We start from the raw sequence: 14779 nt of genomic DNA on the forward strand, positions 1-14779 counted from the left end.
ATATATATATATATATATATATATATATATATATATATGCCCAGTGGGGCAACATGGGGGGGTTTGATCCAACAGAAATACAAAATTGAGGTCTACTGAAGTCACACATGAAAGAAGCCATGATCAAATTTGTTTCCACTTGCTTCATTTACTCATGTATTTTTATAACATGATTTTAGCTGTGATAAATATCTGAAGCCAGAGAAACTGTGTTTGGAGTTAATATACACTACAGTGGCATATGATCAACCCAAACTGAGTCATAGGACATACACAATTTAAATAGATCAATTTCAAGCAAGGAATTAGATTATACCATCAAAAGCCTATCAACAAAGAATCCTGAGACCAGACAGATTCACAGCTGAGTTGTACAAGACCTATAAGAAGGAATTAATACCAAATACTCCTCAAATTTTTCCATGAAATAGACTAGGAAGTAGCCCTTCTGAACTCATTCTACAAAGTCAGTATCATCCTGAAACCAAAACCAGGCAGAGACACATCAAGAAAAGAAAATTTCAGACCAATATCCCTGATGTAAATTGATGCAAAAATTCCCAGTAAAATTCTGGCAAATTGCATACAAAAGCACATTTAAAAAGTAGCACACCATGATCAAGAGGGGTTCTTTCCAGGGATTCAAAGTTGGTTCTACATATGGAAATCAATAAATATAATTGATCACATCAATAGATTTAAAGATAAGAATCATATAATTTTATCAATTGATTCAGAGAAAGCATTTGACAAAATACAGCACCTTTTCATGTTCAAAACACTATAAAATCTAGGAATAGTAGGAACATACGTCAACATTGTAAAAGCTATCTATGCTAAACCCAAGGCCAACATCATTCTAAATGGCAAAAATTGGAGGCATTTTCTCTAAAAACTGGGACAAGACAGGGATACCCTCTTTCACCTCTTCTATTCCTTGAAAAACTCTGCCCAGAGCAATTAGACAGATGAAAGGAATTAAAAGTGTACAAATAGAAAAAGAAGAACTCAAATCATTATTTGTTGGTGATATGATTCTATACTTAAAAGATCCAAAAAACTCCACCAGAAAACTCGTGGAATTAATGAATGAATTTAGCAAAGTAGCAGGATGTAAAACCAATACCCATAAATCAAATGCATTTCTATATGTCAGTGATAAATCCTCTGACAGAGAAATTAGAAAAAATACCCCATTCACAATGGCCTCAAAAATATATAAAATCCTTGGGAATCAACTTATCAAAATAGGCAAAAGATCTCTACAATGAAAACTACAGAACACATCTTAGAAGATGAAAAGATCTCCCATGCTCTTGGATAGGCAAAATTAATATTGTCAATATGGCCACACTACCCAAAGTACTATACAGATTCAATGCAATTCCAATTAAAATCATAATGCCATTCCTTAAAGAAATAGAAAAAGCAATTATGAAATTTATTTGGAAAAATAAGAGACCCAGAATAGCCAAAGCAATCCTTATCAAGAAGATTGAAGCAGGAGACATCACAATACCAGACCTTAAACTATACTACAATGTTATAGTAACAAAAACAGCATGGTATTGGCACCCATATAGACATGTAGACCAATGGTATAGAATAGAAGACAGAGCGAAACCAATTTAAATATCCAATTTAAAAAACCAATTTAAATCTTATAGTAGACAATGGCTCCAAAAACATACATTGGAGAAAAGATAGCCTCTTCAACAAATGGTGCTGGGAGAACTGGACATCCATATGTAGCAAAATGAAATTAAACCCCCAACATTCTCCATGCACAAAACTCAACTCAAAGTGGATCAAGGACCTAGGAATTAGTTCAGAGACCCTGAACCTAATAGAGGAAAGAGTAGGCCCAAAACTTAATCAGGTCAGATTAGGCCCTGTCTTCCTTAAAAAAAAGAGTCCTAAATTGCAAGAGATAAAATCAAGAATTAATAAGTGGGATGGACTCAAACTATAAAGCTTCTTCTCAGCAAAAGAAACAATCAATGAGGTGAACAGAGGCTACATTTTTGGAGCAAATTTTTGCCATACACACGTCAGATAGAGCACTAATCTCCAGGATTTATAAAGAACTGAAAAAACATAAAACCAACAAACCCAACAATCCAATCAACAAATGAGCAAAGGAGCTGAATGGACACTTTTCAGAAGAAGATTTATATTCAATCAACAAATATATAAAAAATTTTCAACATCTCTAGTAACTAGAGAAATGCAAATTTAAACTACTCTAAGATTTCATCTCGCGCCAGTCAGAATGGCAGTTATCAAGAAACAGACAACAATAAATTTTGGCAAGGATGTGGGGGAAAAGGCATACATATACATTGCTGATAGGACTGCAAATTGGTGCAACCACAATTCAAAGTAGCTGAACTGTGGAGCCAACCTAGGTGCCCTTCAGGGATGAATGGATAAAAAAATGTGGCATATATACACAATGGAATTTTACTCAGCAATAAGAGAATAAAATCATGCCATTCACATGTAAATGGATGGCATTGGAGATGATAATGCTAAGTGAAGTTAGCCCATGCCCAAACAAACAAATGCTGAATGTTTTCTCTGATATAAGAAGGCTGACTCATAGTGGGGTAAGGAGGGGTAACATGGGAGGAATAGATGAATTCTAGACAGGGAAGAGGGGAGGGAGGGAAATGTAGGAGGCAGGGGAGTAGCAAGGATGGTGGAATTTGATGGATATCATTATCCAAAGTACATGTATGAAGACACAAATTGGGTATCAACCTACTTTATATACAGAGATATAAAAAATTCATGGTATATATGTGTAATAAGAATTGTAATGCAAAAAAAAAAAAACAAAGTACATGTATAAAGACATGAATTGGCATGAACATACATTATATTCAAAGATATGAAAAATTGTGCCCTATATGTGTAATAAGAATTATAGTGCATTCTTCTGTCATGTATTTAAAAAAATCAATTAAATAAAAAAAATTGGTGCAATCAATCTGTAAAGCAGTATGAAGATTCCTTAGAAAACTTGGAATGGAACCACCATTTGACCCAGTCCTTTGTCTATTCCCAATGGACACAATAACGCAGCCACATCAATGTTCATAGCAGCTGAATTCACAATAGCTCAACTGTGGAAGCAACCTAGATGCCCTTCATTAGATGAATGGATGAATAAACTGTAGTATATATACACAATGGAATATTACTCTGCATTAGACGAGAATAAAATCATGGCATTTGCAGGTAAATGCATGGATTTAGAGAATATAATGCTAAGCGAAGTAAGTCAATCCCAAAAAACCAAAGCCGAATGTTGTCTCTGATAAGTGGATGCTGATCCAAAATGTGGAGGGAGAGGCATGAGGAAAATGGAGGAAATTTGATTGGGCAAAGTGGAGGGAGGGTGGGGAGGGGGACAGAAAGATGATGGAATGAGGTGAATATCATTACCCTAGGTACATGGAAGACTGCGCATAGGCTACATGGTGTACAATGAGAGAAATGAAAATTTGTGCAGCAATGTATATAATGAATCAAAATACATTTTGCTGTCATATATTCCTAATTTAAAAAAAAAGATATATTACAGTGAACAGTTGAGGAGTCAGTGACTACTTACATCATCCTGAGAATCATGACCATAGCAGTATATAATTTTGTATTTGAACAAGAGTATTTTTACCATATAAAATATTTAAAAAACAACAGAAAAATATTACTTGTCATATTCTTCCTTCCATTTAGACTGTACATTTATGAACTATATTATTTTTGAAGGAGCTACAGGCACACTTCTTTTGAAACAGAAAAGATAGTATGCAGATAACATGATTTTATCCATGGAGAATAGAAGTAATCTTTCTAACAAGTGGACCAGCTGCCTAATTCCAGAGAGAGTGTTTAACATCCTCACTATTGGTAAAGCTTTGTTAACATTGTTTTGATTTATAAATTACCTAGGTATACATATTGCAATGAGTTTATCCTGGGAAGTTATACTGATCAAGGTTGTAAAGTAATTTTCTGAGCTTTTTAATTTTGTTAAAAGGGAAATGTTTTATTATACAGAAGGAAGACTTTTTTCCTGGCTACATTTATTACATCCCATGATGTAGATCATTGAAACCCTACTATCTTTGTTTTACATCAGAGCTCACTCCTCCAAAAGATTTTTTGATGCTTCTCTACAGGCTCAGGTTCTGCAAAGCCCCCCAGATTTCATAAGAGCGTGAACTTAACCCCACAGGCCAGCTCCACTTCACTGTCCACATTGAATGGCTGCTGCAGGGCCTGTTTGAGCAGTTCTACTCAGTCTCTGGTTGTTTTGTCATTCTTTATTCCTATTTTAATACTAAATATATTATTAATATATTTAATAATAAATATAATATATTATTCATGGCATCCATTCTTTATATTGCCATGAAAAATTATTTAAAACCTAATAATGTTAAAGAGTTGGGTTTGTGTTCTTTCAGTGTCATACTGGAGCAATAATAGGCTAATACAAATATTATGTATTACTTGTAGATATGTGTACATGTGCATTTGTGTTTGTGTGTTTGTTCATATATTTTCTTTATCTATCCATCCATCCATGGACACCTAGGTTGATTCCATATCTTGGCAATTGTGAATAGTGTTTCAGTAAACATGGGAGTGCAGATATCTCTTTTCCACACTGATTTCCTTTCCTTTGGATGTATTATTAGTCTTGGGATTGCTGGATCTTAGCATCTTTAATTTAAATTGTATTTCTTGTTGCACAATAAGTATCCTATTCCTTAAAATACTCTGTGAATTAGCCTACAGTAATACCAATTGTTATACTGATTAATTAATTAAATAAGTTCTTTGATTTATATACTTATCCCAGAATCTTATTTATTTATTTACTGTTTTTGTATCAGAAAAGATTTATGAAAAATTTCTTGCCTCTAGCTGGTGTAGTATGTAATACTGAAGTAGCATTCATTGAAACTGGAGGGAGAAATAAAGAAAGAATAACATCAGAATGAGTGAATGTGGTTTGTTTGAGAAATTTTATATATATATATATATAATTATATATATATAATTATATATATTATAAATTATATATATAAATTATATATAATATATATAATTTTCTTTTATCCTATTTTATATATATATATAAAATATATATTTATATATAATATTATTTTCTTTTTTCTATATTTAATTTGAGCATTATAATTATACATAACTGTGGGAGTCTAGTTCTATATTCATAATTGCATGTGATATATACTTGGTCAGTATTTTTCCTCAGAAAGAAAGGTATTTATTTATTTATTAATTATTTCTTACATACATGACAATAGTGGAATGCATTACAATCATAATAATCCATTCACAGCACAATTTTTTGTAACTCTGTATATAAAGTATGTTCACGCCAAATTCTGCCATTACACATGATCTCTCTTATTATTATTATTATTATTTTGCATTACAATTCTTAACATACCTTTATACCCCAATTTATCATATCTCTGTTTGTATATAAGGAATGTTGACATCAAATTCATGACTTCATACATGTACTCTGTATAATGATGAGGGTCTCATCATTCCACCATCCATGCTATTCCCCTTATCCCTCCCTTTTCCTCCCACCCCTATTCCCTATCTTGAGGTAATCTTCCTCCCATGTTCTCCCTCCCTACCTCATATTGAGTCATCCCCTTATAATAAAGAAGACATTCGGCATTTGTTTTTTTGGGATTGGCTAACTTCACTTAGCATAATCTGCTCCAATGCCATCCATTTCCCTCAAATGCCATGATCTTATTCTTTTTTAGTGCTGAGTAATATTTCATTGTATACAATGGCCACATTTTTTTTATCCATTTATCCACTGAAGGACATCTAGGTCGGCTCCACAATTTAGCTATTGTGAATTGTGCTGCTATAAACATTGATGTGGCTGTGTCCCTGTAGTATGCTGCTTTTAGGTCCTTTGGGTATAGTCTGAGAAGAGGAATACCTGAGTCAAATGGTGGTTCCATTCCCAGCTTACCAAGGAATCTCCATACTGTTTTCCAAATTGGCTGCACCAATTTGCAGTCCTACTAGCAGTGTATGAGTGTACCTTTTTCCCCGCATCCTCTCCAGCGCTTGTTGTTTTTTGTCTTCATCATGGCTGCATTTGCATTTCTCTGATTGCTAGAGATGATGAGCATTTTTTTAATGTATTTGTTGATTGATTGTATATCCTCTTTAGAGAAATGTCTGTTCAGGTCCTTGGTCCATTTATTGATTGGATTATTTGTTTTTTTTTTTTTGGTGCTTATCTTGTTGAGCTCTTTGTATACCCTAGAAACTAGAGCTCTATCTGATATGTGAGGGGTACATATCTGTTCCCAGGATGTAGGCTCCCTGTTCGCCTCACAGATTATTTCTTTTGCTGAGAAAAAACATTTTATTTTGAATCCATCCCATTTGTTGATTATTGGTCTTAATTCTTGTGCTATAGGCATTTTATTAAGGAAGTTGGGCCCTAATCCCACGTGATGAAGATTATAGCCTACTTTTTCTCCTATTAGACGCAGAGTCTCTGGTTTAATTCCTAGATCCTTGATCCATTTTGAGTTAACTTTTGTGCATGGGGAGAGAGAGAGATTCAATTACATTTTGTTGCATATTTATTTCCAGTTTTCCCAGCACCATTTGTTGAAGATACTATCCTTTCTCCAGTGCGTGGTTTTGGCACCTTTGTCTAATATAAGATAGTTGTAATTTTGTGGGTTAGTCTCGGTGTCCTCTATTCTGTACCATCTATCAGCCTGTTTTGGTGTCAGTACCATGCCATTTTGTTACTATTGCTCTGTAGTATAGTTTAAGGTCTGGTATAGCAATACCACCTGTTTCACTTGTCCTGCTTAGAATTTCTTTAGCTATTCTGGGTCTCTTATTTTTCCAGATGAATTTCATGATTGCTTTTTCTATTTCTATGAGGATTGCCATTGGAATTTTGATCGGAATTGCACTGAACCTTTATAGTGCTTTTGGTAGTATGGACATTTTAATAATATTAATTTTGCCTATTCATGAGCAAGGTAGATCTTTCCATCTTCTAAGGTCTTCTTTTATTTCTCTCTTTAGGCTTTTATAGTTTTGATTGTATAGATCTTTCACCTGTTTTTTTAAGTTGATTCCCAAGTATTTTTTTGAGGATATTGTGAGTGGGGTAGTTTTTCTCATTTTCTTTTCTGATATACAGAGATGCCTTTTATTTATGGGTGTTGATTTTATATCAACACCCATAAATCAAAATCCCAAAGGAAATCCTGACTCTTTGCTGAATTCATTTACTAGTTCTAGAAGTTTCTTGGTAGTGTTTTTTGGGTCTTCTAGGTATAGAATTATATCCCAGCAAATAGTGCTGGTTTAAGTTCTTCTTTTCCTATATTTATTCCTTTAATTTCTTTCATCTGTCAAATTGCTCTGGCCAGTGTTTCAAGAACTATGTTGAGTAGAAATGGTAAGAAAGAGCATCCCTGTCTTGTTCCAGATTTTAGAGGGAATGCCTTCAGTTTTTCTCCATTTAGAATGATGGTGGCCTGAGGCTTAGTGTAGACAGCTTTTACAATGTTGAGGTAAGTTCCCTAGTTTTTCTAGTGTTTTGAACATAGAGGGGTTATGTATTTTGTCAAATGCTTTTTCTGCATCTATTGAGATGATCATATGGTTCTTATCTTTAAGTCTATTGATGTGATGAATTACATTTATTGATTTCCATATGTTGAACTAACCTTTCATCCTGTGGATGAATCCCACTTAATCATGGTGCACAATCTTTTTGATATGTTTTTGTATCCAATTTGCCAGAATTTTATTGAGGATTTTTGCATCTATGTTCATTAGAGATATTGGTCTGAAGTTTTCTTTCTTTGAAGTGTCCTTATCTGGTTTTGGAATCAGGGTGACATTGGCCTCATAGAATGAGTTTGGAAGTACTCCCTCTTTCTCTATTTCCTGAAATAGATTGAAGAGTATTGGTATTAGTTCTTCTTTAAAGGTCCTATAAACCTTGGCTGTATATCCATCTGGTCCTGGGCTTTTCTTGGTTGTTAATCTTTTGACAGCTTCTTCTATTTCCTCACTTGATATTGGTCTGTTTAAGTTGTGTATATCTTTCTGACTCAATCTGGGCAGATCATATAACTTAAGGAATTTATCAATGCCTTCACTGTCTTCTATTTTATTAGAGTATAATGTTTCAAAATAATTTCTAATTATCTTCTGTATTTCTGTAGTGTCTGTTGTGATATTGCCTTTTTCATCTTGTATGATAGTAATGTGGGTTCTCTCTCTTCTTCTCTTTGTTAGCATGGCTAAGGGTCTGTCAATCTTATTTATTTTTTCAAAGAACCAACTTTTAGTTCTGTCAATTTTTTCAATTGTTTCTTTTGTTTCAATTTTATTGACTTCATCTCTGATTTTAATTATTTCTTACCTTCTACTGCTTTTGCTGCTGATTTGTTCTTTTTTTTCTAGAGTTTTGAGATGTAGTGTGAGGTCATTTATTTGTTGGCTTTTTCTTATTTTAAGGAATGAACTCCATGCAATGAATTTTCCTCTTAGTACTGCTTTCATAGTGTCCCAGACATTTTGATATGTTGTGTCTGTATTCTCATTTACCTCTAAGAATTTTAAAATTTCCTCCTTGATGTCTTCTGTAACCCATTGTTCATTCAGTAGCATATTGTTTATTCTCCATGTTCATTCTTCCTTATTTTATCATTGATTTTCAATTTCATTCCATTATGATCAGATAAAAATGCATGGTAATATCTCTACTCCTTTGTATTTGCTAAGAGTTGCCCTGTGGCATAATACATGGTCTATTTTTGAGAAGGATCCATGTGCTTCTGAGAAAAAAGTGGATCTGCTTGATTTTGGTTTATATATTCTATATATGTCAATTAAGTCTAAGTTATTAATTGTGTTATTGAGTTCTATAGTTTCTTTATTCAACTTTTATTTGGAAGATCTGTCCAGCGTTGAGAGAGGTGTGTTAAAATCACCCAAGATTATTGACTCTTAAACTTGAGAAGAGTTTGTTTGATATACATGGCTGCACCATTGTTTGGGGCATATATATTAATGATTGTTATGTCTTGCTGGTGTTTGGTACCCTTGAGCAGCATGTAGTGTCCATCTTTATCCCTTTGATTAACTGTGGCTTGAAGACTACTTTATTTAATATAGTATGGACACCCCTGCTTGCTTCCACAGTCCACGTGAGTGGTATGATTTTCCCAACCTTTAATCTTCAGTCTGTGTATGCCTTTTTCTATCAGAGTCTCCTGTAGGCAGTATATTGTTGAATCTGTTTTTTTTTTTAATCCAGTCTACTAGCCTATGTCTCTTGATTGGTGAGTTTAAACCATTAACATTTAGGGTTACTATTGAGATATAGTTTGTATTTCCAGTCATATTTGTTTACTTTTGTTATTTAACTTGATTTGTTTTTCCTCTTTGATTAGTTTTTCCTTTACTACCTCCCACTGTTGGTGTTCATTATTACTTTTCATTTCCTCTTCATGTAATGTTTTGCCAAGGATATTTTGAAGCACCAGTTTTCTAGCTGCAAATTCTTTTAACTTTTTTTTATTGTGGAAGGTTTTTTATTTCATCTGCAAACCTGAAGCTTAATTTTGCTGGATACAAGATTCTTGGTTGGATCCCATTATCTTTCAGCATTTGAAATATGTTGTTCCAGGATTTTCTAGCTTTCAGAGTCTGTGTTGAAAGATCAGCTGTTGACTTAATTAGTTTACCCCTAAATGTATTCTCATTGCTTTTTCTTGTGGCTTTTAAAATTCTCTCCTTGTTCTGTATGTTGGGCATTTTCATTATAATTTGTATTGGTGTAGATCTCTTGTGATTTTGCACATTTGACATCCTGTAGGCTTCCAGAATTTGGATTTCCATTACATTCTTCATGTCTGGAAAGTTCTCTAATATTATTTCATTGAACAGAATGCTCATTCCTTTGGTTTGGTCCTCTATACCTTCCTCTATCACGATAACTTTTAAATTTTGTCTCTTTATGCTATCCCACATTTCTTGGATGATCTGCTCATGGTTTCTTATCATTCTCACTGTGTGGTCTACACTCTTTTTGAGATGATATACTTTGTCTTCCTTGTCTGATATTCTGTCTTCTATGTGTACTACTCTGCTGGTGATACTCTTTTAAAATTTGGTTTATTATTTCCTTCATTTCCAGGATTTCTGTTTCTTTCTTTCTTTTTCTTTTTTTTTTTTATAACCTCTCTATCCCTGTAGAGTTGATCTTTTGCTTCTTGGATTTGTTTATGTAATTCATTGTCAAAATGATCTTTCATTGTCTGCATTTGCTGTCTAAAGTCTTCCTTAAGACTCCAGATCATCTGACCTATGTATAACTTTAGATCTTTATCTGACATTTTTTCTGCTGTAGATGATTCCTCTTCTAATGTTGAATTGTCCTGCATTGTTTGTGGTTTTTTTCTTTCTTTGCTTTTTCATGCTGCTCACGTTTCTTTATATCTCTGTGTGACTGTTGTGTTATTGTTTTTCCCCTGTAGATTTGTATTGCTCTTGCATAGTTTCAAGATCTCTGCTTTGTATGGGAAACAACGTTAACAGTTCCCAATATCAACTATATATCATCTATGAGTTAGTTTTTGTTATTAATACATTTATAGTTAGTCTTTATTCATAGAGATGTTGGATTCAATTATTATTTAAAATATATTCATTAGTTTCATAAAAGGCTGTTTCTGGTGGCATATAGAGGACTGAGGGTCAGGAATCAGATGTTATGTTCAGGGGGAAATATGTGAGGGTATGGGATAAATATATATTAGCTTCTTTGGAGGAGAACTCTAATGAAGGGATTTATTAGCAGGAGAATAGACAGGATGTATTTTAGGGTAGTTAGTTAAGTATGTGGGAGGACAATAAAAAACAGAAACAAATGCCTATTTGCATTTAGTAAATTACACATTGTAGAAATAGTAACTTTGGGAGGTTGAGAGAGGAAGAGAAGGAGGAAGAAAATTAAAATGAAAAGAAGAAGAAAAAAGGGGGAAAAGATAGAGAGAAAGGAATAAAAAAAGAAAGGAAAAGAGAGAAGAAAAAGCTAAAAAGAAAAAAGGAAATAACAAAAAAATGCACTCTTAGAATTCTGTTTTCTTCTCTTCCAGTAAATGGCATTGTGCATCCCAGATTGAGTCTCTGCCCTCAGGGTGGTGAAAGCAATCCATTTGAAGAGGCTTTCCCTTACCTGCTGGGTGCCCCTCCAATCCTGGTCTCTTTGGGTTGCCTGCGGTCTCTATCCCCCTTCCCTCTCCACCAGACCCCAATTGATGGATCTCTTGTCCGTAGCCCTGAGTTTATTCTGGGCATGCTGTGCCCTGGCCGCCCCATGCTCCTGATCAACTGAGTGCTATATCTGTGTAGTCACCAAGTGATCACAGCTGTGGAGAGGGGGAGTTGGAAACCATCAACCTGTTCTGTCATATTCCCTCTGATAGCCATGCCCACCAAGAGCTGACATGAAAGGTTTTGTGTTATCACAGCTGTGGAGATGGCAATGGCGCTGACAGCTACACTGGCCAAAAATTGATGAGATAGATTTTCCAAGATGGCAGCCACCCATTTCTGGGCTGTGGTGTCCAGTGAGGTGGAGGGGGCTAGGTTATTCCTATACTACATCCAGAATTCAGTCCTTGGTCCAGTGCCCTGCGTGAGCTGGGTGGCAGTCTGGTGTGCTCCAGCCCTGATGGATCAGTAATCCTATGTCTCCATGCTGCCAGAACTCTGTGGTGCTCAAACTCCACCTGTCTGTGGCAGTTCCTGCACCCCTACTGAGGGTTGGCATCCACGGCAAAGAGCGACTCTGGTTTCCCCACATTCTGGCCTGTGTGTTCAACAAACCACTGTTTAAAATCCTGCCACACCCTCAATGAAGCTTAAATTCATGAATGGGAGCCTCTGTGGGGGAAAACATCTGACTGCTCACTCAGAGTCATGCTAGTAATGGGTTCTCCTCTCCTCTGCCATCTTGGAACCTCCAAGAAAGATATTTATGACTATGAAAATTATACAGTATTTTCTTGCTTTCAATAGATCAATTTTATACAAATTTTTATATTAGTTGTATATAGAACATTTTTTATATTAGGTAATTTTAATGATAGACATGTTTCAAAATTTCTTTTTATTAATTTGGAAATATGAAATATTGAAATATAAGTTGCAACATACCTAAATATTTTTCCCTTGCATAACTGACAAGAGTAAAGAGAGCAAGAGAGTTTTTGGGATCATCCCTACAGGACTGGAACTCAGATCCTTGAAATCTCATCTTATAAACATAGACCCCATTTTCTTTCCCTTATCTTGGTCTTCCCCACAGCTGAGTACCTTCCAGTTTCCACTTCATCACAGAATTCTTGGCTAATGTTTTCTTTGCCTCATTTTCTGTATGAATCTTCCATTGCTGTCCACCACCTTTCCACTCACCTTTCTGATTATCTCTGCATCAGTGAAGAGGACATCTGATGGGAAACAGAGTTCTTTACCAAAGGGAGAGGGACTCTCATAAAGGCCAAGGGATGTTTGGGAGAGTTAGTTTCTGTTTTTTTTTTTTTTTTTTTTAATTTTTTTTTATTGGTTGTTCAAAACATTATAAAGCTCTTGACATATCATATTTCATACATTAGATTCAAGTTGGTTATGAACTCCCAATTTTACCCCAAATACAGATTGCAGAATCACATCAGTTACACGTCCACATTTTTACATAATGCCCTATTAGTAACTGTTGTATTCTGCTACCTTTCCTATCCTCTACCATCCCCCCTCCCTCCCCTCCCATCTTCTCTCTCTACCCCATCCACTGTAATTCATATTTCTCCTTGTTTATTTTCCCATTCCCCTCACAACCTCTTATATGTAATTTTGTGTAACAATGAGGGTCTCCCTCCATTACCATGCAATTTCCCTTTTCTCTCCCTTTCCATCCCACCTCATGTATCTGTTTAATGTTAATCTTTTCTTCCTGCTCTTCCTCCCTGCTCTGTTCTTAGTTGCTCTCATTATATCAAAGAAGACATTTGGTATTTGTTTTTTAGGGATTGGCTAGCTTCACTAAGCATAATCTGCTCTAGTGCCATCCATTTCCCTGCAAATTCTATGGTTTTGTCATTTTTTAGTGCTGCGTAATACTCCATGGTGTATAAATGCCACATTTTTTTTATCCATTCATCTATTGAAGGGCATCTGGGTTGGTTCCACAGTCTAGCAATTGTGAATTGTGCTGCTATGAACATCGATGTAGCAGTATCCCTGTAGTACGCTCTTTTAAGGTCTTCAGGGAAAAGTCCAAGAAGGGCAATAGCTGGGTCAAATGGTGGTTCCATTCCCAGCTTTCCCAGGAATCTCCATACTGCTTTCCAGATTGGCCGCACCAGTTTGCAGTCCCACCAGCAATGTACAAGAGTACCCTTTTCCCCACATCCTCTCCAGCACTTGTTGTTGTTTGACTTCATAATGGCTGCCAATNCGATTCGCCAGAATTTTATTGAGGATTTTTGCATCTAGGTTCATCAGAGATATTGGTCTGTAGTTTTCTTTCTTTGAGGTGTCTTTGTCTGGTTTCGTATGGGACACAATGAAAGCAGTTTTAAGAGGGAAATTCATCGCTTGGAGGTCATTCCTCAAAAAAAGGAAAAACCAACAAATAAATGAGCTCACACTTCATCTCAAAGCCCTAGAAAAGGAAGAGCAAAACAACAGCAAATGTAGCAGAAGGCAAGAAATAATTAAAATCAGAGCGGAAATCAACGAAATTGAAACAAAAGAAACTATTGAAAAAATTAACAAAACTAAAAGTTGGTTCTTTGAAAAAATAGTTTCTGTTTTCAAGAGTCATCCTCCCCAAATGGCTTTGGTTTTCCTTCTTTGGTACCTCCTGTGTGTCCTCTCACCACACAAAGCTCTGGAGAAACATCCGAGTCTCTTGAGTGAATCCCAGACTAGATATCTGATCAGTGGTTCTAAGGGAGATCATTAATCTTTCACTTCCATTGGATCCTTTATTCTTTCCTTCTTTTTCTCCTCTACTTTTCTACGTTGACTAGCCACATGGGCTTTGCAGTGGGGTTGGAGGGATGCTCTAATAATCCTATTATGATCAAGATATTCTTCATGTCCATCATCATTTCCAGTACCAGCAGGATACTTTAACAAAGTTTTATGTGAGCTGAGCACCATGAGGAAGGGTACACAGCTCATCTGTTCCTTTATCAACTTACCTCTGAAGGAGGTTCCTGCCCCATAACCTCTAATTCCCTCTGGAGATTGCTCCTTTGACCTGGACTTTGGCATTTTGCCCTGGTCCACACCAGAAAGTGTTACAAAGAATGATCTGACTGGACTCACTGTTGGGTGTATTGTGGGGCTTTTGCTTGCTCTATTAAGTGATGTGTCATTTTTCTGAGGGATGACAGGGGTGGGATCTCTCTGGTCTTATTTCCAGGAAACAATGGAGTAGTACCATGCTATTATGATTTAGGTCTCCAATGTCCCCACATTTAAATGTTTGGCTCCCACCTTGGTGCCAGTGGGAGGTGGTGGATCCTTTAGAAGGTGGGGCCAACTGGAGGTCTTTAGGTCATTGTGGATGTTCCCTTGAAGGAAATTTTTAGGACACTATTCTCTTTGTGTGTCTCACTTCTTGGCCATGAGATGAGAGGTT

The 14779-nt window shown here is 35.6% G+C and overlaps 1 protein-coding gene and 1 pseudogene across 4 annotated transcripts in view; both read left to right on the plus strand.

Annotated features, from left to right (window-relative positions):
• The window catches only part of LOC125617398, a 33926-nt pseudogene extending 33730 nt beyond the window's left edge, over positions 1-196 (plus strand).
• The window catches only part of LOC107143592 (butyrophilin subfamily 3 member A2-like), a 113535-nt gene that overhangs the window by 52366 nt on the left and 46390 nt on the right, over positions 1-14779 (plus strand). The window lies entirely within an intron of this gene.

The sequence above is a fragment of the Marmota marmota genome, unplaced genomic scaffold, assembly GCF_001458135.2.
Source record: "Marmota marmota marmota unplaced genomic scaffold, marMar, whole genome shotgun sequence".
Classification (NCBI taxonomy): Eukaryota; Metazoa; Chordata; class Mammalia; order Rodentia; family Sciuridae; genus Marmota; species Marmota marmota.